Consider the following 23,642-nt stretch of genomic DNA (forward strand, 5'->3'; position numbering starts at 1 on the left):
AAAATCGGAGAGGTTGAACTGTTTACATTCACCTAATGCTCGAGTAAACAGATCAGGGCCCGAGTGCAGGGGTTTCCGGGCGGCTGTGACCAGACCCCCCTCTGTGCGGGGGAGCAGGATGGGGGAGGGGGAGGGAAGAAGGCTGCCACGGCATTTCTGTCACTTCTCCTGGACTGAAGACCGGTGGAGGCCAGGCTCCCCTTCCCACCCCACCACCCCTGTTCCTCCCCACCCCCAGGCCCGCGCCCTCCTTGACCCCGTGCGGCCCCACTTTGATTCCACCCACTGAGGCCACAGAAGCTTCCAGAAAAGTACAGGGCTTCCCTTGCTCAGGACTGCCAATGGGCACAGAGGAGAAGGAGGCTGGCCGACTTGCCCCAGTCGGGCCCAGCAGAGCATTTTAAACCACAAGGCCAAGACAGGGAGCAGCCCCTCCCTGGAGAGGGGACCGTGGCCACCAGACGTCACCTTGCCTCTCCCCTCCCCGAGGCCTGCCAGCGCCTCCACACCACCCACAGTGGCCCTGGAGGGAGGAGGTCAGAAAAGGAAAGGCCTTGCCACGAGCACATGGGGAAAGGGGTTAAACACCCAGCGTCAGACCAAGGTACAAACTTCCGACTCCCCTAGGCGCCCAGTCGGGGGTAGTGTCCCTCAACAATCATTGTTACCCAAGAACGACATCTTAGAAGAGACCCTCCCACACACACACACAGCTTCCCACATCATCAGGCTGTGGCAGAAGTGAACCAAGAGCTGACCGATGTCCCGGCGCGAGGACTGACCATATCCTCTAAAACACGTACAGTTTCAACTTGACTGGGGGTAAAAAAGGGTGGGGCGGACCTGGCACTCCTTTTAAATGCAGATTTGAACTTTTCACCCAGGGTCAGACCACTGCACTCCTCCAGCTCCAGCAGAGGCCGGCGCCGGGGCCACACAACCTCGCACTTTCACAGGTTTCTTCCTGCCTGCACAGGAGGCCGGCCCGTTGAGGGAATTAGACACCTCCTTCCCTAAAACCCCAAACCCACACCCGCCTCTCAGCTTACCAGGGGCACACCTCCCACTGCCCTCCCGGAGGAGGGCCTCGGATTGGCCGAGGCTGGCTGTGTGCCCTGGGCACAGCGATGGTGAAGGAAGATTGTTCTTATCACACGCATCGACTAAGGAACGCTGAGATCAATAGTGAGAAAACCCCAGCACTTAGCCGCCGCTCAGCAAGAAGGCGCATCCTCTGTGGGACAGGTTTACAGCTGCTCTCTCTGCCAGCAGAAGCCAGGGGAAAGCCATCCTTGCTGTTTTACTCATCGGGGCTGTAATGTCAGTAGGACTTAAGTCCTCCAACTTTGAGAAGTCCCTTCAGGAGCGAACAAGAGAAACGTATGAACAGCCTTAAAAAAAAAAAGTCTAGGGTGGGACTTCTTGCCTCTGTCATATCCCTTCCCTTATCCTCACGTGCAAGGCGGTTTCTGATTTTTCCTTATCACCCTTTGCCTCCCTCTTTCTCCACCTCCAACTAGAGAATACCACTGGCCCTGGAGAGTGAAAGAGGGCTCCACTGTGTGGCATGAAGATAATGTGAAAAATCAGAAATTCGAATAAACAGTAAGGGAAGAAGAGAAGGGGTCTTTTGTTGGGATTGGGGACCAGCAACACCAGCGCCTAGGCAGCACGGGAGCCTCCAAAAGACAGGCCTCTCCAAGCAACACACCACATCGGCCCAGGTCAACCAACCAGGAAGCCTGTGTGATGTCAGAGAGGACGGTGCACTGATTACCCACACGTCCAAGGTCCCCGTCCCACCAGACTAGTAAGCCACCACGGACAGGGTGGGACGGATGGTTTCCAGAAGCTCCCTGCAGCCATGCCACTCTGAGGGCACAAAAAAGCAAGGGGTGACGCGTAAAGCAATAAGACTGTTGTAAGAAACCCACCAGAAGTCACACAAATGAAGGCTGTCCTGCCCTCTCCCACAGGGTTGGGGCCACTTGCTGCCACGATGCTGTTCTTTGTTTGGAATGGCCTTCAAAGCCAGGTGGATACTTCCTCCTCCCACCTGCGTGTCAAGAAACAGTTTAAAAAACACTTGCACAGCAGCATCACATTTTTTGCCTCCTAACAATCCCATAAGGATGTCAGCAGACTTGGGCGATTTTTACAGAAGAAACTGTGTCGATGCAGCCTGTACCCCTGAACCCCAGTAAATGGAAGCAGCTGGTCACAAGAGATGGTGGGTGACTCAGCTCCATCCATCGAATGCCTCAGAAGAGCTCAGGGCAGCATCCTGAAATGCCAGCCCTGCCCTGTCGATAGGCAGCCACCAGCCCCTCAGGAATACTGAGTCGAGGAAAGGGGGCTAGTCCGAAATGAGATATGTTTTAAGTATAAAATACATGTGGGATTTTTTTTAAGGATGCGAAACGTCTCATTCATAGTTTTCTTTATATTGATTACACGTTAAAATGATTTCAGATATAGTGGGCTACAGAAAATATAAATAAAATTAATGTCACCGGTTTCTTTTTAATATTTTTAATGTGTACACTAGAAAATTTTAAATTATATATGGAACTCCTGTACTGTATTTCTATTGGATGGTGCTATTCTAGAAACTCAGTCTGTCTTTCAACTTCAAACTCAGCCAGGAGTGAAGTGTTCTTGAATAGGACTGAGACAGAATTTTCCTGTCGATTTGGAACATCACCCCACTAAAGCTACAACGTACAGACTCCCAAGTGAGTCTAACTGCAATTGTGCTGAAAAATCTTAGTATCCAAATCACTTACACTTGCAATTTGGCAATGGCTCGGGGGGAGGGGGAGGTAGAAGGTCAGACGTGCATCAGAAGCTGGACAAGGCCAGTGGAGTGACACACCCTCTTTCAAAATGTTATCAGTTAACGTCTAAGACCAATCATCTGATTTGAAAAATAATACAAAGTTGTTTATTGTGGTTTAATACAAGGCTTGTCTCCTCCTCCAGCTGGATTTCTCACTATGGAGAGCAGAGTTCTCTCTTGTAACTGCCCTTCCCATAAAATATGCCCAGCAGGAGGCTGGTACCCAGCCGCAACCTCGGCCTCACATACACACACTATTAACTGGGAAGGGAAGGGGAGCAAGGGGCAGAGGACACAGACATGGCCCCTCTCCTATGAGACGGTGCCCATCCTACCACACGGGATCACAGGCCAGTCTCATTTTCCATGTAAATGAACTTTTTAGCCACCTCCTCAAAGAAGAAAAGCTGCACAGATGCGGAAGGCCCATCCTGGGGCACACAATTACAGCCATTTGCATTCCTCCAGCAGCAGGATTAGCACAGGAATGTGCTTTGCAGCTTTGTGGGGGGAAAAGGAGTTTAGGAAGAAAGGAATGGGGGGGGGCTATTTCTCCCCAGTCTGTCCATCCAAAGCTCTGTGACACACTTCCACTTCTCTGAGAGTCAGAAAGTGGAAATAACTGCTGCTCAAGCTTTCTAAAGAGGGGGAAGGTTGAAACACCCAGGGAGGGGGAGTGAGAAGGGGGGGGACGGCGTGTATTAGAACTGCCCCTCCTGGTGCTTTGATCCCCTCGGTCGCTAGGAGAAACCAACTTTTCTCCTTGGGTTAATCAAAACCAAATTACTCAGGAATGTGGCAGGACAGGTCTGAGCTTCCAGGTCCCTTTGTCTTTAAGGATTTAAAATGAAAAAATAAAAATTTTAGAGCAGATGGCAGTGGCTTACGGGACTGGTAACATGAAAAGTCTGAAGGAACCTCAGACCGCATCACCCACCCTCAGAAAAAAAAAAGTTATCCACAAACCTACTCCAATCTACCAATCAAGAGGTTATTTTTGTAGATAGGTCCAAAACTCAGAAGAACTTCCTATTTTATCCTTGTCGCCCCTCAGGAAAGAACCCCCCCCCCAAAGAAATCTGTACCTAGTCAAAGTGCAAATAATAAATAAGCAAGATTTTGCTGCAAATACTGCAACCCGATCATAAAACGCATCGTGGGGAGCACAGTGCCCGCGAGCTCAAGATCATACATTTTCCAAGAACAAAGCTTGGGAGCAGTTTCAAGGTCCTTCCTTGGGATACTGGGGTAGAAAGGAGAGCATCCAGTCGTGGGGACTTCGTAAACTTTGGGATCTCTTTAAGTTCTAAGAAAGGGAGCGCTGAGGGGATGGCTAGTGCAGGGATCCCATCGGGTGTCGGAAGATACCCCTGGAGCACCTGCTGTCCAGAAACGGCCAGGAACTCGCCACCCAAAGCCGCCCTGTTCACTAGCAAAGCGTGCCGGGGTGTGCTGGCCGGCCCAGTGACGCCGGCCCAGTAACTCTAGAGGCAACAGGAAAAGGCTGACTGACCTCAGAGATGAAAGAAACCTGGGGCTCGGGGCTATATTAAGGACTCCACACCTCCTGCCCTGGTCACATCTTGGGCAGGCTTGTGTCACCGTGCAAGGGGTGGGCCTGCACTCCGGGCTACTGGAAACTCTACAGTGCAACGCCCAGGGGACGTTATTATTTAGGGACAACAAGGAGTGACACGTCCCAACGCACCCAGGAGCAGAAATATGAACGGCTCTCTGTGCATTAAAAAATGCCACTAAGCTTCACTGCAAAACCTGACCAGCCCCCGCTGCCCTCCCCCGTCCAAAAAAAGATAAAATAAACAAACAGAGCACCACCAGTTAAGCTACAGAGCCTGGACTCAAAAGATAAAACGAGGCCAAGGCACAGGCCTGACTACCAGCTCGCCATAAATTGTAACTGGCCTCCCACCTATGGTTATCTGGGAGGTTGCACTAAAAGTAACTTTTAAAATACTCTTCACCTTATCTTTAGGCCCAGTCAAACACACACATACATCAGCCGTCTTAGATCTCTGCCATTAGTGTTCCATTTAGACTTTCCGAAACAAGGTCATCCCAGTAGGCCCTTCCCCTGTTTCCGGTCACAGCTGCGGACTTTCACCCCCTTCTCCAACAAAAGGGACCTTGTACACAAAATTAACCCGAACCATTAGTTTGTGCGGTGTGAGAGAGTACACTGAGCCCTCGGAATTATTTATCCTCCTCCCAGGCCCGGCCCAGGGTGCTCCCCCACGGAGGCCGGGGGAGCTTCCCTAGAGATTAGAGGCCCCGCTCCCTCGGCCTCCACTCCACACAGCTGCATCTGGGCAGCCAAGGCCCTACGCTGCAGAGAATAAACACAAAGCCTTTTTTTTTTAAGGAAAGAAAAAAACTTTCTCCCAGACTCAGGAACTGTAGAAAATGGTTTGATCCCACAGCTGGAAAGGGCATGAATCATCCTAGATATTGTTGAGCTGTCCAATATGGTGGCAGCCACCAGAATGGTCCTAGATAGGGCTGAGCTGTCCAACATGGCAGCCACTGCCCATACACTGCTCCTGAGCTCTGGAAACGGTGAGTCCCAACTGCTGAGCTGAGAATGTTGTGGGGATACTGTGGATTGTGCAAAAAAAGACATTTTAAACTTCATTCCGCCTGTATCTTTTTACTTTTTAGTAACGTGATGCCTGGAAAGCGTACAATTACATATGGGTTCTATTTCTATGGGCTGGTCCCCCAGGGGATGAAAATGTTACAACCTCAAACACCAGCCCATGACCATGCCCTAAAAGGAAAGAGTCTTAATTGTTAGATGCTAAAAAGACCATAAAATTAAGCAAATGGCAACATATTGATATCAGCTATGTCAAATCACTATCTCAGAGGATGCCTGACAAGTATGTCTAACTTGTGGAGGTGGGAGGAATCTGCCCTCTTTTTATCCAAGAGAAGCAAATGCAATGTCTATCCCAGTGGTTCTCAACTGGGGGTGGGGGTGGGGGGGGCAATTCTGCCTCCCCAGGAGACAGTGGCAATTCCGGGAGACATTTGTGATTGGGAGTTGGGGGGCAGGGGGGCACTGCTGGCATCTGACCTGAAGAACTGAGGGACACCCCCCAACAAAAAATTATCAAACCCAAATATCAACCGTGCCCACACACAACCGGGCAAGGACTAGATGAGGTCCACGAAACCACACCTTTAAATACTCAGATTTCCAGGGGCGGGGTGCTGGAGGGGGGCATCCCTTTGCCAAATGGCTTCTCCGCAGGGCTCAGGATTGGGAACAGGTCTCAGTGGTATTCACGATGTGGGAAAATGAAAGTAATGATAATAATGTTAAAACTATATTCACTTTCTCACCAGACTGAGGACTGAGTTTCAAGGGCTGAAGGGTCTGGGCAGCTGTGTTTCAGGCTACTCGGTAGAAAATGGGGTTTAAAAGCTCCGTGCAACGTGAGCCTGACCCCGCACTGCACGCAGGGTGACGCCTCTCGCGGAGGCTCCGAATTGGGCAGGCCACTGGCATGTCCAGTTCCCCAGCCCAGACCACAGAGGTTCCTGCGCCAGGCGGCAGAGCAGTGAGGGAGCTGTGAGCGGGCCTGCAGGGACAGGAAGGGGACAGGGCAGCGGACGGAGGAGGCCAAGACAGGAAGAGCTCCGGGATGAATGCGAACAGCCCCTTTCGCGGAGCCAGGCTGGGAGGCTGTGCAGGAAGGTCGGGGGGGGGGGGGGGAGGGGAAATGATAATTAACTCAGCAAGTTGATAGTATTTGCATATAAATGCCTCCACAAATCACGACAAACAAGCCAGGACAAGTCAGGCCTATTAGCATATACAAGCCAGCCCGGGAAGGCCTCTCTAGGTGGGTCATTGAGTGGGCTGCTCACTTCGAAGGCCGCCTGCCAGCTTGGGGGGCGGGGGGGGGGGGGGGCGAAGGGGGGGGACATGTGAGGGGAGGGCTGGGGAGGATGGGGACACTGTGTCAATTTCAGACCCTTTCACTCCTGATCGCAGTTGCAGGATGTCAAAAAGAGTTGGCTGTATTCCCAGCCCCTAAGGGAAGAACAGAAGAAACACTGGACCTTTTAGTTTCTTTCTTCCAGGGTGCTGGGAAACAAGGGAGCCAGGGCCGTCGGCGGGAACAAAAGAAACAGAAAGGAAAGGACATGCGGATGGGAACTAACATTTGTAGAGAGGCTACCGAATATGCACCGGGAAGACTTGTTTTCTATTTCATTTCATTCCCACTTTTAGGTGTGAGGTGCCCATTTTGCCCATTTTACAGAGAAAGGAAGTAATAAGGCTCAGAGAGGTTGCATGGTGGGTCCACAGTCACTCCGTCAGGCTGGAACAGAGCCAGACCCTACGCCTACGACCCCAGCAGAGGGGTCCCAGACTGGAGCAGAGTGGAGACCAGAATTCCCAAAAAGCAGGCTCATTTGATTCATCTCTGCTTCTCCCAGGACAACAGAGTGTGGACACCAGCACCCCCATTTCAAGGGCTGACTCATGAGCGGCACTCTGATCCTGGCCTGAACCCTACCCTGCTGTATTTTGTCATTATCTCATTTCTTTCACCAATGAGCAAGGTCGCACCTCCTCCAATCAGACACTTAGGAGTTTGCACCAGGATTTCCTTCATCAGACAATATCTCCAATGTCTGGACAAACACTAGATTCCCCAGCAAGCGAAAAATAAACTGACAGTCCTTTCCCAAAAGGTGTAAAAGTTCTCTGCTTTCCCCAAAGATACCTCTACCTCTGGTTTCACACCTGTTGCAGGAAAAACCAGCTTCACCTCCTCTTTGAAAAAGTGGGGGAACCCCTGGAATTTTCACCCCTGCCGTCCTTTACCTGCAACTACGTTTTAAGAGCGGTTTGAAAGAAGCTGCTTTTGCAGTGACATCAGCCTTCTAACGCACACTGAATCCACGGGCCTCTTCTTTAAGCGCCCACGAGTTGACCTGACGCTTTACCAACGACACAGATGTTGCACGGGGAACCACGGCGATGTTACAGGGAAAGCAAAAACCACTCCCCCTACCAGCCAAATGCACATTAAGAACCAAGGCCCTGAGCCAAAGAGCATTTTAGGAAGAGGGCCTGAAATGGTGGAAGAGGCTTACATTGTTTCTTGAGCAGTTAAGAAAAACTGTTTAAAAGAAAAAAAAAAAAAAAGACAGGAAAGTTGCTGAGGAGGAGAAAAAAGACACACACGTGTTCTTTAGCATATTTTCACTGGACAAACGTGTCAGGAAGAGAAAAGCTGTCCAAAGTAGGCCGCTCAGAAACCGTAAGTGTGGAAAGCAAGTAAGCTGATGGCTATACATATGTACTTTTTATAGGCTTACAGGAGTTTAAACTCTTGAAAAGAGCTTTTTACATACTGAATCGAGACTTCCTATCTGAACAGGGATACATATGACTTTGGAGGGGGGGCGGATGCGGCCTGAACTCAAGTATCGAATTAAGCCCCCCTGTCTTCATTCAGCTCATCTGACTCTGGCCTCTCCACTAAGGAGACTCAAAGAAGACAGAGAGCTGGCTGTGAACTGGAATTCTCATATGGAAATGCAGAGCCTACAACAGAGGTGTGCAAGGGCAACAGTTCTCATTCAAAATCTAGCTCAACCAATAGACTCCCTGCAGAATTCTCCTCCAGTCACATTCCTGGATAAAATCAGGCACAACCAAGAACCCAGCAACATTGCTTTTCTGCCCACCACCAAAGACCCACAAGCGGTTCAGCCCTGCTCTATGGCTAACTCACCCCCACCCCCCCACACACACACACACTCACTCACACAAAGAGTAGGAGGTCTGAGCAGTCACCAACTCCTGCCTCCAGAAGCACACAAGGGGGGGCAAGTTTCACTCTCAGATCAAAGGTTTGTGGCCGAAATCACTTTCAGGACAGTGCGTGAAATCGGCAGCAGATGAAAATTCCACCGTCTTTTCACAGCGTCCGATGGAGCCAGTTTTCCCAGTTCAGAGTCTGCCTACAGATGACAGAAGATACTCCACAAACTCCCAACTGTTGCCCCAAAAGACCCACTTAAAATTAAAGACAAGATAATCATGTAAGAAAGCCTTTAAGGCCATTATGTGATTAGCAGAATAGGAGAGAGGGCTCGGGGGTTTCCCCATCTTCACGAGGAGCAGCCTGCAAGGGGGGTTTGATGGCTTCAGTCCCAAACCTGCAGCAGCCAGAAGGGGCAGCGGGTGGGAAGGGAGCACGTGTTTTGCATACCCCACTCCTCCCTTCCCTGGAAGCCTCAGACTGACTTCAGGGAGGGAAGAGGATGGAAAAATCTTGGAGGCGGCACATGTGTTAATACCAAAATTCAAAGAATAAGCAGCTGAATCACCTAAGACACCCCCCCACCCCCAGGAGGCCAGCTAAGGCCTCTCTGGAGGGGTACACATCAAAACCTCCCGTGCATTAATCCTCGTGTTGACAAGACTGCATGGCGACCCTCCTGTGGGAAGGGAGAAGGGCTCACCCAAAAGGCAGATTAAGCCCAGGCATTTTGCTAAGAGGCCCTGTCCGGGATTAAAACCAACAGCACAGAAGTCTTATTCTGAAATGAAGTCAAATTTGCCACTTAGCAAACTTTCTATGTCTCTTTCCCTATTTTTATTCACACCCTTACCCTTGCAAAAGCAAGAAATTCCAGGAATTAAGGGTGAAAGAAGGGCAGAAACATCTGACGAAAAATCACCTTCAAAAGTGACAAGTAAGCCAAGCCACCTTCCTTAGGCAAAGAATTCTCTAGAAACACACCCGTCACTGCTAGACCACTCACTGCCTTGTCCTCACCATCTTGTCCCCTGCCCCAAAGAATGAAAACCAGAAAAAAGCATTCAGGTTGTCTCACTGCTTCTGAAGCTTCAGCACGATACTGCTGTCAATTCCCCAGTTCCTGTCCATGTAAGAGTCATTTACTTTATTAGCTAAAAACAAAACAAAACAAAACAACCCTCTAACATCTGACTGTCAGTTCACACATGTTCAAAGAGAACAATCTGGCAGCCAACTTTAAATCATATAGAAAAGAAATCTGACAGTTGTTGATTTTGTAGTTTTCCTCCTTAATCTGGATTTTGAGAGTGGCTTGCCAACGAGCCAAGATTTTTGCCTGGGTCTCTCCCTTGGGGCAGTCTGACTCAATCTTAGCTTCTGTGTGTTTGTTCCTCAATTGGAGCAGTCTAAGGACTCAGGACACTGCTTTGAACAGAACAGGAACCTTTTAATATTTGATTGAGATTAGCTCCTGCAAAGGAATTCCCTTATCTGGATTCTATTAAAACTAGGTCTCCATTTCCCTGACCACAGCTTCGAACCCAGACAGAGGATGGTAGTTCCGAGCTCTGCTGTGATTTCTAACCACCACCCTTACAACCAGAATCTCATACCAGAACATTTCGAGAGCCCTCTGCAGCTCACTGTAATGGAATCTGCCTTCACGTTGTATTTTTACAGTAACGCCCCTATCCTGGTTAATTACAACAGGCCCAAGCACTACAGAAATGGGCCAGGCTAAGAGCAAGCAACCATCTTAATAACAAATGCAAGTATAAACCACAGCACATACTGTACTTCTCGAGGTTACTGACGTTTAGCATCAGGCGCATTATCTTTGTAACACAGGGAAGTGTGAGACGGAGCTTGCAAGTTTCTTCAGGCCAGAATCACCACTGCCTCCCCTGTAAGAGGAGGACACAAACCCTAAGCTACTCTAAAGAGTGGGTGGAAAGACAGTTCACTTTCTTTCCCTTAGAGCAAGTCTCTACCCTTTTATAAAATGTTGCTTAGTCACTTAAACATTTACTTCTTAACATGAGACTGTTGCAACCCTGCAATAAAAATTATTTCTTAGATAAAGATATGCTTTGGGTCCTGGAGTATGTCTAGCCTCTCACACTTAACACTTCAGAAGCAAAACAAAAAACAACAAAAAAGCCCCAACGTGCAAAAGGAACAACAGCACACAGTGAACATAAGGACATGCTCTCTGGACACCACTTGTGACTAGAACTGAAGGAACCAAGTTAAATCATCACCAGTCCCAGATAAGATTTTACTAGTAGCCTGCAATCACGGATTTATTCTAATGAACTAACAACCTTTGGGTCACCCAAGGTGAGCCAGTGCTGTCCTGGGAGTGTCTACTAATCATCAGTTAAAGTCATAATGATGAAAACCGAAATCTTGCTTCGTTTAGTGCCTTGCCATTGGGCAGTCCAGTTGGCACAGAGCTGATACAGCAGTTAAATCCAACCCCAAAACAGCAAGAAGGCAGGCACGGCATTGTCCTGTTGGGAAGAGCCAGAGGCCTGCTGAGGATACTGTTTTATTTGGGTTCTTTCCACTCTCCCTGAGTATTCATTTGTGCAAATAAAAGATTTAAGGGAAAAACCAAAATTAAAGTTTCAGGTGGCTGGGGAAGCAGCTCAGATTTTTTTCTATTTTGGAAGAGTTAGCAAGTGTTTCTCAATAGTCCCCTGTCAATCAAAACTGTTCTCCAGAGAACTGGAAAATAGCAGCTCTATCCAATAGAAAATGCAGCCATTTCAAAAGAGAGTTGGCAAAGGGAGGTGACCCATGTCATCAAGACAGAAGGTCTCCAAGTCACTTAATTCCTTGTGATTCCAAAAGGACTGATTTTAAAGTGTAAAAGTGCTTGCTTCTGCATCTGCCCCATGTTGTTAAATAATACTTGTGTAATTAAATAAAAGAACAAAGTGTGACCCTAGCCCATTCTGAGAGGCACTTACACGCTCTCTGAAAACATGCTGGAAACTAAACGCAGACAATCTCCTTAGTCCTGTAATTTAAGGAAAGGGGAGAGGAAAAGTTTCTCTTGGCCTTCATAGCCACATGCCTCTGAAAGGGGGCCTTCGAGGTCTCCACAAAAGAGAATGAACACAAATACAGGTGTGCAAACATCCAGGTATGTACCTCTCTCCAATGACCCTATTCTTGAAACCCTTAAATTATTTAGAACCCCAGTCTCCTGACTTCCCTCACATTCCGCCACCTCTGTTCCCTAATTGCTTTCTGGGTTGGGTAACAAGAAGGAATCAGAATCTCATGCCGCTAGTGGCTGTTCTGCTAACAAGGAACAGGCCTGTGTTCCTGGCCTCGGCTTTTCTCGATCAGGTTACCCTGGAAGGTGTATGTTTTCCTCTCCAATGTAGTCTCTGCCCTCTCACTCAGGCTTCCCTCTCCAGCCCAGCCTACTGGAGCTCGTGATCTTTAGGGTTTCCCCTTGAAACCTATCCAGAAACCACAGCCATTAAAAGAACATGAAGGTTTGACACCTCCTGAATTTAGGAATGAGGGGACCCCAGGGGCCAACTCCACAAACACACCTGCTGCTCGACGGCAAAGAAACGAAGTTCCTCAGCTAGCAGGAGCTCTAAATTATACTCTATTTATTTAGTGACCTTTCCCCAAGGATCTCAAAGCATGGGAATGAAATAGGATGACCTGTAACTTTCTCACTATCTACCTTCAAGGCTTAAGGTTGTTTTCCCCGCTTTGCCGTGATGCATTCCACCACGCAGGCCCCAGCCTGAGGGAGAGGCCTTCTCCCTGTGCCCAAGTGGGGCCAACTGTCCTCTCCGAGGTTATCTGTCAGTGGCTTTTAGAGTCCTCAAGGCCAGTTAAAGGACACAAATGTAGGGCGGGGGGAGGGGGGAGGACCCTCTTGGATTCACCTGCTAGCCAGTTTCATTTAAACCAGTTTATATACCGTGCACCACTGTGCCAGGCAACGCACTCTTGGACTACACCAGGCATGGGCTGTGATCTTTGCCCTCTAGGCATTTTCCCATCATTATAACACAGGTATATCCAAAGCAGAAAGGACCATTTTCCAGAAAGTTCTTTTCCCTCTAGCCTTCCATGATTACTTTTTTTTCTGCTACTGACCTAACTTGGGCCTTCCTCTTCTTTTAACAGGGCAAACGTCTCAGCTCTCCCTCTTGCCCACCCCCCTCCCCACGGAAATGAACGCTGCTCTGTTTTTCCAGAGTGCCAACAGACTCAAAGTTGAGGGTGGACAAGTCGATCTCCAAAGGTGTTTTCCAGCTCCCAAACTCTGATTCTCCCTTTAATTACTCCCCAATAACCCCGTTCTTCACATTGTTTCCAACTGGCCAGTGACTTCTCTCGCGATGAAAAGGGTGCATTTTTAGGCGGAGGAACTCAAACTTCTAAATGACACCAGCACCGAAAATATTCAGAAGGCAGGAACTAATCCAAAAGCAAAATAAGGAAGGCCGGAGGGGGGGTGGGGTGGGGAGGAAAGATGGAAGGAAGAGAGGGAAGGAGGAAGGTCTGTACTCTGTGCCCAGCAGAATTCAGAGGCTCTCGCCCCAGGTCGGTTCCAATTGGAGTCCTAGTAGTTCAGGTGCATCCAGCCTGCCCTTCCCCCACATGCCCCAAGAGAATGCGAAGTTCAGCCAAGACTCGCAACACCTGCCCGCAGCTCCAGGCCGGCTGCGCGGACCCGGAGGGCGGGCGGGGGAGGGAGGCTGCACTCACCTGGCACACAAAGGCTCCGCACACCTCCGGAGGGAGGAGGCACTCGCGGGTCCGGGGGCCGAGGCAGGCGCGACAACGGGAAACTCCAGCGGCACCCGAGCCCCGAACTTACCCACCCCAGGCGGCCTTTTCCCCACCTCCCGCTGCCCCCGGGGCTCCGAGGTGGCTCTGGCTGGGTGCGGGGGGGCCCGGGGCAGGGGAGCGGGGCTCATGGTGGCGGCCCGGGCTGGCAGCCGCCCCTCCCCGGGAGGGAGGGTCCCCGGGCGCGCGGCGGAGATTCACCCACGGGGCGCGGCGCTCGCGTCCCGGTCGCCGGCCTGCCCGCTGCCGGCTCGGCCGCCCGCCCGCCCGCCCGGAATCGCTTTATGTAAATGAAGCTCAACTCGCAGTTTGCAGCGCGCACCGCCCGGGGAAGGGGGGCGGGCGGGGCGGGGGGCCTTCGGGGATCCACATTACACAGCAACAAAGCGGAAGGTTAATTTGAAACTCACAGCCCCGCCGCCGCTCCGCTCCCCGGGCAAAGCCTGACATCTACAGTCGTGCCGGGCGCAGGCCGGGTGCTCGGCGGCAGCCGCGCCCGCGGGAACACGGGGACACACACGGGCGCGCGAGGCCCAAGCACTCGGCCGCGCTCCGGGCACGGGCCTCCGGGCAGGCCGAACCTCGCGCCCGGGGACCTGAGCCCCGGGCGGCTCGGCCTGCGCCGCGCGGAGAACCGGCCCGGCGGGAACAAAGCACGATCCTCCCCAGGCGCTGACCCCTCACTCATCAAAAGTCAGGGGCCGGCCTAGAAAACGGCGAGAAGAAAGGGACATGCCCTCGGCCACAAGAAGGAGCCTGGGGCCTCCGAACAGAAGCCATCGGTCTCTGGGCCCCAGCCACGTCACAGCCAGGCCACTCTAGCATGGGGACATTAGCCAATGTGGACAGGAATTTATTTGAAACACACACCCATCCTATTAACTGCTTTACAAAGCACTTCTGTTTTTCAGCTGCAGAAACTTATAAAAACATCCCCTGCTCTCCACTGAGAGTTTAAGGATAGAGTTTTTCTTGGGAGAAAAAAGGAAAAAAGAGACATAAAGAGAGGAAGAAAAGTCGCAGTCTGCAGTTAACCTTAGGGTCTTAAACAAGATGCCTTAAGAAGCCACAGATAACGCACAGCTCATGCCCTGCGTAGGAAGATTCTACTCCCCGGGTCAAAATTAATGCGTCTACCCCAGGTGGTCAAAGTAATCGCTGGACACTTTTGTATCTCCCCAGGTTCACCTTCTCCTTTCTGATATGAAAAGACAGCGCCACAGAAATCTCACCGGAAGTCCCCTGTCCTCCCTGCCAGAATCCCACGCTCCGTCTGAATTTACTCCCGATTCTCAGCACAGAAAGGCACCTGCTTTTACCCTTTCTGAAAGCCACCCACCCAGGCTGGCCCCAGAGCCTTGAGAGTCCTTTCTGACTGCACAATAATGAACCGTGCAAGTGTTAGAAATATAATAAGCTCACGAGGCGAAGAGCTGTACGTATGGAATCGTATTAGCATTAAGCACACACTGATGCAGGAGAAAAGGATGATGAAAACTAGAAGGCATTTTGCACAATATAATTCGGGTTCAGATTAACATAACTATCTTACCTGTTGGGGAAGGACAATCCCTCTCTACATTTTAGTCCAAAAAAGAGACTCCAAAAAAAATTTTTTTTCCAGCTAGGGCCCGGGGAGAAAAGACTGCCTCTAGGGAATCATGTCCGATTAGGGACAAAGGAGAACACAAGCCACATTCTGTCACACATGAGAGAGTGACGGGGTGGGGGGGGGGGTGAAGATAGGAAAAGGAAAGTGGAGGATGATTTTGTAAACCAGAGTATGGCCACTGCAGAGCTGTTTCCAGACCGCCTGACTTAAGGCCCAAGAACAGGTGGTGTTTTCAAAACACTATTATTTATGTTAGCCACATGAGTCGAGAACACCTTAAAGAAAACTAATGAATAATTTAATTGAAAAAGTAACTATGAATAATACACGTAGATGATGACGCTAGCAATAAGGCAAGTAACGTGGCACACACGACTCAGAGATGTCTCTGGAAACGTCTTCACGAGAATGAAGACTCTAGGCCCCCATTCCTGCCTGGAAGCAACCCACGGCCCAGCAGATAAATTAATGACAATACGAAAATGTTTATACTCCCAGAAAATCGAATTTTGCTGCTTTGTCTTAACTTTTATTAACAGGGGAAAACCTAATCTGGTGACATCATGAACCTGGTGGGCCAACAGATAAATATTTTCAATACAATGAAAGCTAGAAAGCCCAAAGAGCCAGCTTCAAAGCAACCTGGAAGTATGTGGAGGTTGTGGGCAGAAGGCCCTGAGGGGGTCTGTCCTGAAACTGCCTGTCCCAAGGGGCAGACACTTGCATCTGCCTGCTGCACCTCAAGAGTCCTGGCAAGTAGAGCTGAGCGTGACCCTGAGTCCCTTTCCTTTATCTTAATCGGACACCAGCTACAGACACAGTGAGGCCTGGTCAAGCTTGCCTTTGTTACAGACACAAATTTAACAGGTAATCCACAGGCCGGTAATCTGTGGCCTCTGGATCATCAGGAATATAAAGGATCACACAAAAGCCAAAAGCGGGTGTGTTACCTCGACCAAAACTTCTTTCCATCGCTAATCAAAACAATACCTTTTCAGAGGGGATTTGCAACTTTTGCACTTCCATATGGAATCAACAGTTTCTCTGACATACATGTTACAAATTCTGTCCCCCAGCTCTGAAAGGCCCCAGCTCTTCCCAGGGCAGCTGCCTGACGTGACACCCACGGCCTACCCAACAGTGACAGCCCGGCGCTCTCCGTCCTGAAAACTGTTGACAAATAAACCCACTCTCAGAAAAGGCAATTCTTTCCTTCCAGCTCTCCATAACTAGTCTCGTCTCATCTGGAAAGCGTAACTGGCAACAGCCAAAAGGATAAATATTTAAAAATAAATCAGGCAATGCTAACCCTTCCCTCACTCCTCCCCTTAGCCACTCTCCAAGCCAGAGGCCAGCCCCCTAATGCTTACTTAGCTGGCTGGTAAATTACAAAGATCCCATCTGAGCCAAACTGGTTCTCTCTCTCCCTCTCTCCCGCTCGCGCTCTCTCTCTCTCTCTCTCTGGCGCGCGCGCGCTCTCTCTCTCTCTCTCACTCCACATATACACTCACTCGCCAATGCTGTTCCTTTCACTTCAGCAAAGGTAAATATGATCTCTGAGCTAAGAGACAGCGAATGTCAGCCTGCTGACTTCTAGCTAAACCTGGGCTCTACACAGCACAACTGGGTTGAGGCGGACTTGTGTATTCTTTCAGATCCTTCTATTTTTATTAAATTATACATACACGATGATTTTAAAACTAGTGCTTCAATAACCCTGAGGCTTTAACAAAGAAAAAAGCCAGAAGAGGGCACAAAACAAAACAAAAACAAAAGTCCCTGAAATAAGCAAGGATCCATTTGGAGCTGAACTGCACTGCATGCCCTGAATTCACCCCATCCTTTATAGGCAGTTATACTTAGAAGCCTGGTACCACTGGGTGGCCAGGCCCTCCTGGGTGTGATACAGAATGCAGGCTTTCCTCAGAACAGCCCACACTCACCTTCAGAACCGCTGGAGGCTGGTGTGCCAAGGCCTAACAGATGTTTTGATTCACATTTCTCTGTCACAAACCTCAAGGCCTCCATCTCTCGCTACAATGCTAATTCCATAGATTAATTTTTACCCCCCAAATCGTAGGTGGAAACTTATGTGGTTCACTTCCCCACCCTCCTCAGCTCAGACCCTAAAGCTATCAATGACACATCTAAAAAAGACACAAATGAGGAACCATTTTTTTAAAACTGTGATAGAGAAGAGCTTTCCTCAATTTTAAGTTACAAAGGCCAAGTTTTCGGAAAGCAAAAACAAAGACCTTGCCTTAAAACAGCTTCAAGACATTAGGTAAAGAGCTTGCGCTTTTTTTTTTTAAACAAAAATATTATTTCTGAAAGGGCAAAGAGGATTTGCCATGCAAGACTTTTATACCCAGGGGGATTCTTACATTTGTGTTTCTAAACCTTGAAATTGAGAATTTTAATAAAAAGGCAGACAGATGCTTAAGGACAACATTGCAATCAGGGCCCATACATTACAGGAGAGAGGTGCTTTGTTCGGGGCCAGGAAAGAGAGGTGGACTCCTAGTCTGTTCACAGGCCATCCCCACGGTCTGACACATCCCTCTGCACCAGCCTGATGCAAACCACTACATTCTTGGAGGGGAAGCGGGTTGGAGGGAGAAGAAAGGAAAAAGGAAACGGGAGAGGAAAGAAAAGGGGGGAGGGGATATGGCCTCTCTATATAAATCGTAGTTTCAAAAACAAATTCTCAACACAGCATCAGTTCCACAGTGCATACCAGCAGGCCCCACACCGGTCCGGTGCTTTAAAACCAACACTGAAACGATACACCAATAGCACAATAACCAGAGTCAGATCTTTTTTAAAATGAAGAATTGCATTTGGATTTGCAATTCCTTCCCATCAAGCGACCACTTCTTGGGGTAGGATCCTAAGAGATAAACAAAAGGTGACCCTTTTCACACTTCCCCTAAATGATTCCAGAATCCCATTGTCTTATCTTTTCCTTTTAGTGCATTTTTGTTCGAAATCGGTGCTAATCTCACTTAAGAGCCCCAAGCTGAAATTTCACATCTCCTCCAAGTCAGCCAGTGTTTTAAGAATCTGGATTTCTATTGAGGCCGTTCCAATTGCCAGTGAGGCCTATGGTAAAATGCGCTTGCTTCATGCTGTTCCGTTTGTCTCTCTGCAGACAAATAGAAACTGTGAAATTTAAAGAATGGATAAAAAAAAATCTAAAACAAAGAGGTTAAAAAAATAGGACAAATGTTTTTGCTTTTGTGTCTCCCTGGAGCAATTGTTTGGGGGAGTCTGCATTGACAATAACCATGAGAAGGCCATCTAAAGGCGATGCGCACACAAGGGGACTCCTTGCCTGCCGCCTTTGGTCTGGGAGAAAAAGCACCTTAGCTCCGTTCTCCAGGAACAAAAGGCCAGGGCAACGGAAGGGGGGAGAGGTTACTGGGGCTTTCACATGGAGCCAAGTGTCAATGCAGGTTCATTTTTCACCCGTCTTAGTTGGAAAGCAGCTCAGTGAACTTCCTAATGACTGCTTTTCCCTCTCCCCCTATTATTTCTAAACCTAAAAGAACAAAACAATAATATTTTTTTTAACCTAAAACCCATCATCCTATTAGAGGAAAGCCTTGGGGGTCTACACACTCAGTTTTTCCTCCTTCCTCTCCCCACCCTTTTTTTTTTTTTTTTTTTTTTTTGAGGAGGGGGTATCCCGATTGTGGGTCACATGGAAATAAGAGACACTGGTCATTACGGTCATTTTTAGTAACACCAGGATAGCCTTTACGTCTATGAAAAGGCAGGGAACAGAAAAATAAATGCAAAAGGAGAAAAAAAAAAACTGAACAGGGATAGAAGGTGCAGGGTTGCAGCGAGACTGTGGGGCAACGCCTGGAAATGTTTTCTTTTTTTCACAGCATGAAGTCCCTAAAGCCAGCTTCAGATTTGCAACTGAATCAAAGTCATCATTACGAGATTAGGTGTTGTTTCTTTTTTTGGGGGGGGGCGTTGCATGGAGATGTGGGCAATAAGGATGTCCTAAAGACACAGACAAGGGGTGTGTGTGTGTGCGTGTGTGTGTGTGTGTGCGTGTGTGCGTGTGTGTGTGCGTGCACGGGCGCGCGCACGGGCGGGGGGGGGGTGCTTCAAAGAAAGGAAGCTGAGGTGAATCACTGCATGCCATGAAAATACCAGGGCAAGTGGATGTCGGAGTGCTTAACCAGATTCGAAGCTAGAAACATCTTCCCCAGCGGGCGAACCCTAGGACGACGCAGTGACACGCAACCCTCAGCCTTTGAACCCAGACCTGGCAGCTTAGGAACGCATTCCCCCTTCCCCAGGCGGCCACAGACTCTGGCTGAAAAGCGAGGTGGGGGTAGGGATGAGAGGGCCCTGCGAAGAAGCACAATAAACAACTCAAATATGAACGGAAATGACATCAGCAAAGTGAAGGGCCTGTTTATTGCAGATCAAAACAAAACAAACTTCCAAACCTTTTGTGTATACAAGATAACTCTATAAAAAGCCCTCCTAAAATGTCACCAAGGTCGACACATCAGCATCCCGAGAAAACAGATGACAGTTACCAAGGCCCGGGGTCGGAGGGGTGGGGGTGGGAGGGGATGATGAAGGGAAGAAGATGGGAAGGGATTTAAAACCAGAAGGGGCCAAAAACCCAGCTGACTATTTCCCCCCTCTGCTGATCCTTAATATTTATTGGTGTTTATAATCTAAAAGCCATGCTCTGTGTTTCACTTAATACAAGGCCAGACAGTGCTGTCTAATGAGGCAGCATTACAATCAGCTTGTAATACTGAATTTTTAATGCTGCCAAGGATTCTGTTACATAATAATATGAAAAACAGAAGCTGAAAGTGGGCTCACAGTGACAGGACACTGGAGGTTCTAGGCAGGCAAGCGCCACAAGCCTGCCTTCCCTCCACTCTGGCCACCCCGCCTCACGATGTGCAATCCGCCCTCCATCCCTATACAGGAGATGGGTATGAAAACCAAGAGGATTTCTTAGGAAATCCACTTTTTAAATTATTATTACTATACTCCCTGATCCAAAGTCCTATTTCAAGAGTTTGAATTCCAACTTACCTGGTGTCAGAAGTCTGAAATAAAAATATTTTGTGCAGGAGGATGAAGAGAAAGGGAATATAGGAGGAGGGATTTTTTTTTAAAGCAAACTGAACAATTTAAAAAAAATCACAGAGGGGAAAAAAAGAACGAAGATGCTTGGGGGTGGAGGAGGGATGAAGTCTGCCGACCATATTCACAGCTGCTGTACTCAGTTTACATTGGTGTAATTTAAAAGCATACATATAGCCGCCCTGCTCTTCGCTGTAATACCCCAAGACTGTAAATCTATAACCACTGCAATGATTTAGTGATTAAAAACATGATAACATATTGTGTAACTGCAAACCACAGAACCCCTGCCAACTCTCCTCTAAGATAAAGGGAAAAAAATACAGAAAATGTGTTGCTTGCAGCGATCTTCCTAAACCCAAAGATTTTAATAAAAGAACCTATACAGTAGACAAATCGGAAAAGGGTGAGTGAATTCTATGTGAAGCCAGCAAAGGGAGGGGGGAAAACGGCAGCTTTATGTGGGATTCTTTTCCTTGTACTAACAAATTACGACCTAAACATGCCTTTTCTTTTCTCTCTCTTTTTTTAATAGTTTGTTGTAACTGGAATAACTGGTCCTGTGTGCTGTCTTGCATATTCAGAGCTGCTTTGTAATCGGATCTGGAGACCCAACCTTATTTGCCTGAACTCAATAGGGGTTTTCTTCCTCCCCCTCCTTCCTCTGTTTTGTTTTGGATTTGGTATGTGGGTTTTCTGTTCTTGCTGGAAGCAGACATCTACTCAGGCAGAGGCTCTGGTGCCTTTAAGCTACAGAGCAAACACCTGAGAGGGGGAGGCCCAATTTGTAACATGGCAGGAGGAGCCTAAAATATACACAAAAAAATAAAATCAAAGCAGCTGTAGGGGTTTTGGCCTCTGAGCAGCTGACCTGACCCCATTCTATATATTCTTTTATTTCCCCATTGCAGGATTCCTGCACCTTGGGTCAGATTCGAACTCAACGTGACCCTGAGGAGAAGGCAGTCACGGAGCCCTGCAAAACTGCTCCATATTTAATGGGGGCGGGGGGGGGGGAAGTGCTGTAAGTGCATATGCATTCAGACTCCCCCAGGGTAGACCCCCCCCCCCGCACAGTACGTACCTGTACACAAGTACACACACACACACACACACACACACACACACGCATCTGTCAGAACTGCCAGGCCTTGGGGCCAGCTCCAGCCCAGAGGGGACTGAACTCTCCTTGCAGCCCCCCAAAATCTTCACGTCTACAACTCTACCCATAAACGCACACGTGCACAGACCAACCCTCCTCCAGAGACTTTGTATGTTTAAAAAGTCCACAGATCTGAATTGCCTCCTCTCTGGACCTGAGCAGGGCAGTTTATCCAGAGAAATCAATAGGAAAGAGCATTTGCAAATATTTATATAAGCCCTGTGCGTTTCAGCATTAAGTAATTAAAAACTAGAACTCAGGGAGGGGGAAGGGAGGAGACACACAGACAGAGGAAAGCTGCTGGCCTAGAGTGGGTTTTCCTGCCCACACCTCATCTCCCCGAACGGCAATCCTTTCAAAACTGACTCCGTACACACTTTTTACGAAATCCTGTTCATGCACCATTTGCTAGACTATTTCAAAATCATCTCCAAATATGGATTCACCTACCACCAAGCTTTCAAGCCTGACTATAAGTGTCTGTATTCTCTCTCTCTCCCTCTCTCTCTCTCTCTCCCCCTCTCTCTCTCTCCCTCTCTCTCTCTCTCTCCCTCTCTCATGCACACACAGAGCAATCCTTACTTTTCACACTGCTTCAGTCTCTGGTGTATTACTCTCTCATATTCCTCACTCTAAATTCCTTGCTCTTGTTAAAGATATTTCACATTATAAGATAAGCAGAGGACCCCCGAAGTGGTAATTCAATAAATGAATTCCCATCTCCTAACCCCCCTTCCAATACTTTCCACTCCCAACCTATAGGATACCTACACTTTGGGGGTTCAGTACCCGAAAGCCTCACATGTAAACAGATTCACCAAAAAAAAAAAAAAAAAATGTACAGTACTATGAAGGAGGTTTAAAATGAGACACGATCCAGCAGCTTTCCCCTATATTATTCCGGAGGGCTGGCAGTAAATTCTGCTTGTACTGCCTCTAAATCTGCTCCAAGAAGCCGAGCAAGGCACTGGAGCACCCACGCTGCAGATACTGTAGAAATTTACAGTAAATGTAGGTACAAGATTGCAGCAGGCTGCCCTATCGATTATGCAGATTGTGATCAATCTTCTCCCCTCTCCCATTTCCCAAGCCTCTTTCCATAGACCTCCAAATAAGTTGGTCTGGAACTAGCCATTCTCCCAACTAGGGAGAAAAAAGTAATTTTTTAAAAAACATAATAAATCCTCAAGTGTCCCCACTGAAAGGGCTCGAGTCTTTTTTTTTAATTCCAAAGTAAATTTATGTTCTGTAATTTGCATTACAGCCAAGCGATCACCGTATGTCATATTCTTCAAAGGTACTTAACAAACACCCTTTTAAAAGTCACTAGAACTGGAGGCCAGAAAAAGGCAATCAGCCTCCTTCTTCCATATAGTCCATAGATCAAGTTTCAATAATTGAGACCAATAAAAACTGTCATATTTACCCTACTTCAAAGCAACAAGGGGGAAAAGTTAAGAGTGGGTGATTTTTGCAAGCACTTGTAATCAAAGAATTTGCCACAGTCGAAGGAACTGCACAACATTTTGCAAAAGTCAGAGTCTGAGCAACAGATTAATTTGCAAAGTAAAATGTATTTTTTCAACAGCTCCACAAACAGCCTACTGAGTCCACACACAATTTAAATACCCGGCATAAAATACACTTAGCTCTACTCTCCAATAGATATGCAAAAAGATGTACATGAAAATGCATAATGCAAAATTCAGGAACGTGATTTTTGCATCTAATGGGGAAAATACATGGGAAAGAGGAGTGGAACAGGACGAGGGTGAAAGTGGGGAACGGAATGTAAACAATCCCAGATTCGCGTGAACAAAAAAAAAAAAAAGAAAGAAAGAAAAGGGAAAAAAGAAGAAAAAGAAAAAAAAAGAAAAGGAAAGAAACAAAAAACAAGGGGGGGGGGGAACAGAAGAAGGAATCATCTGATGTCTCTCAACTCAGCTGGCCAAGGAGAGGCCGGCCAGGCGAGGTCTGGTCCCGGCCGGCGGCGCAGCCCCGAGCCCCCGGGAGCCCCTAGTGTCCAGGGCAGAGGCCCCTCAGGGCGCTCGCGGCGCTGCCAGTGGGGCAGGGCGGAGGGCGCGCAGGTAGAGAAGGTCGGGGTGCCGCCTCGCCCCCTCGCCCGCTCTCGGACCCCGGGGCTCCGGCCCGGCGGCCGCGTTCCCGGCAAGTGGAGCCCTGGCGCGGAAGGCGCCCGGCCGGCCGGCCAGCTGCAGCAGCCGCGGCGACGGCTCCAGGCCGGGTGCGCGCCCCGCGCCGCGG

General features: G+C 48.7%; 1 protein-coding gene across 13 annotated transcripts in view; it reads right to left on the bottom strand.

Moving 5' to 3' along the window:
• The window catches only part of ZFHX3 (zinc finger homeobox 3), a gene marked incomplete at its 3' end in the record, with an annotated part of 1,354,624 nt that overhangs the window by 232,072 nt on the left and 1,098,910 nt on the right, over positions 1 to 23,642 (bottom strand). For 2 of the 13 annotated variants that reach the window (XM_079907053.1, XM_079907061.1), the window contains exon 1: positions 13,396 to 14,569. The exons of 10 other annotated variants lie outside the window; for them this stretch is intronic. Of the gene's footprint in view, positions 1 to 1,049; positions 5,762 to 13,395; positions 14,570 to 23,642 lie in introns of those variants that run through there. One more of the 13 variants, XM_079907050.1, reaches the window with a different exon arrangement.

This window comes from Stenella coeruleoalba (assembly GCF_951394435.1).
Source record: "Stenella coeruleoalba genome assembly, chromosome: 20".
Classification (NCBI taxonomy): Eukaryota; Metazoa; Chordata; class Mammalia; order Artiodactyla; family Delphinidae; genus Stenella; species Stenella coeruleoalba.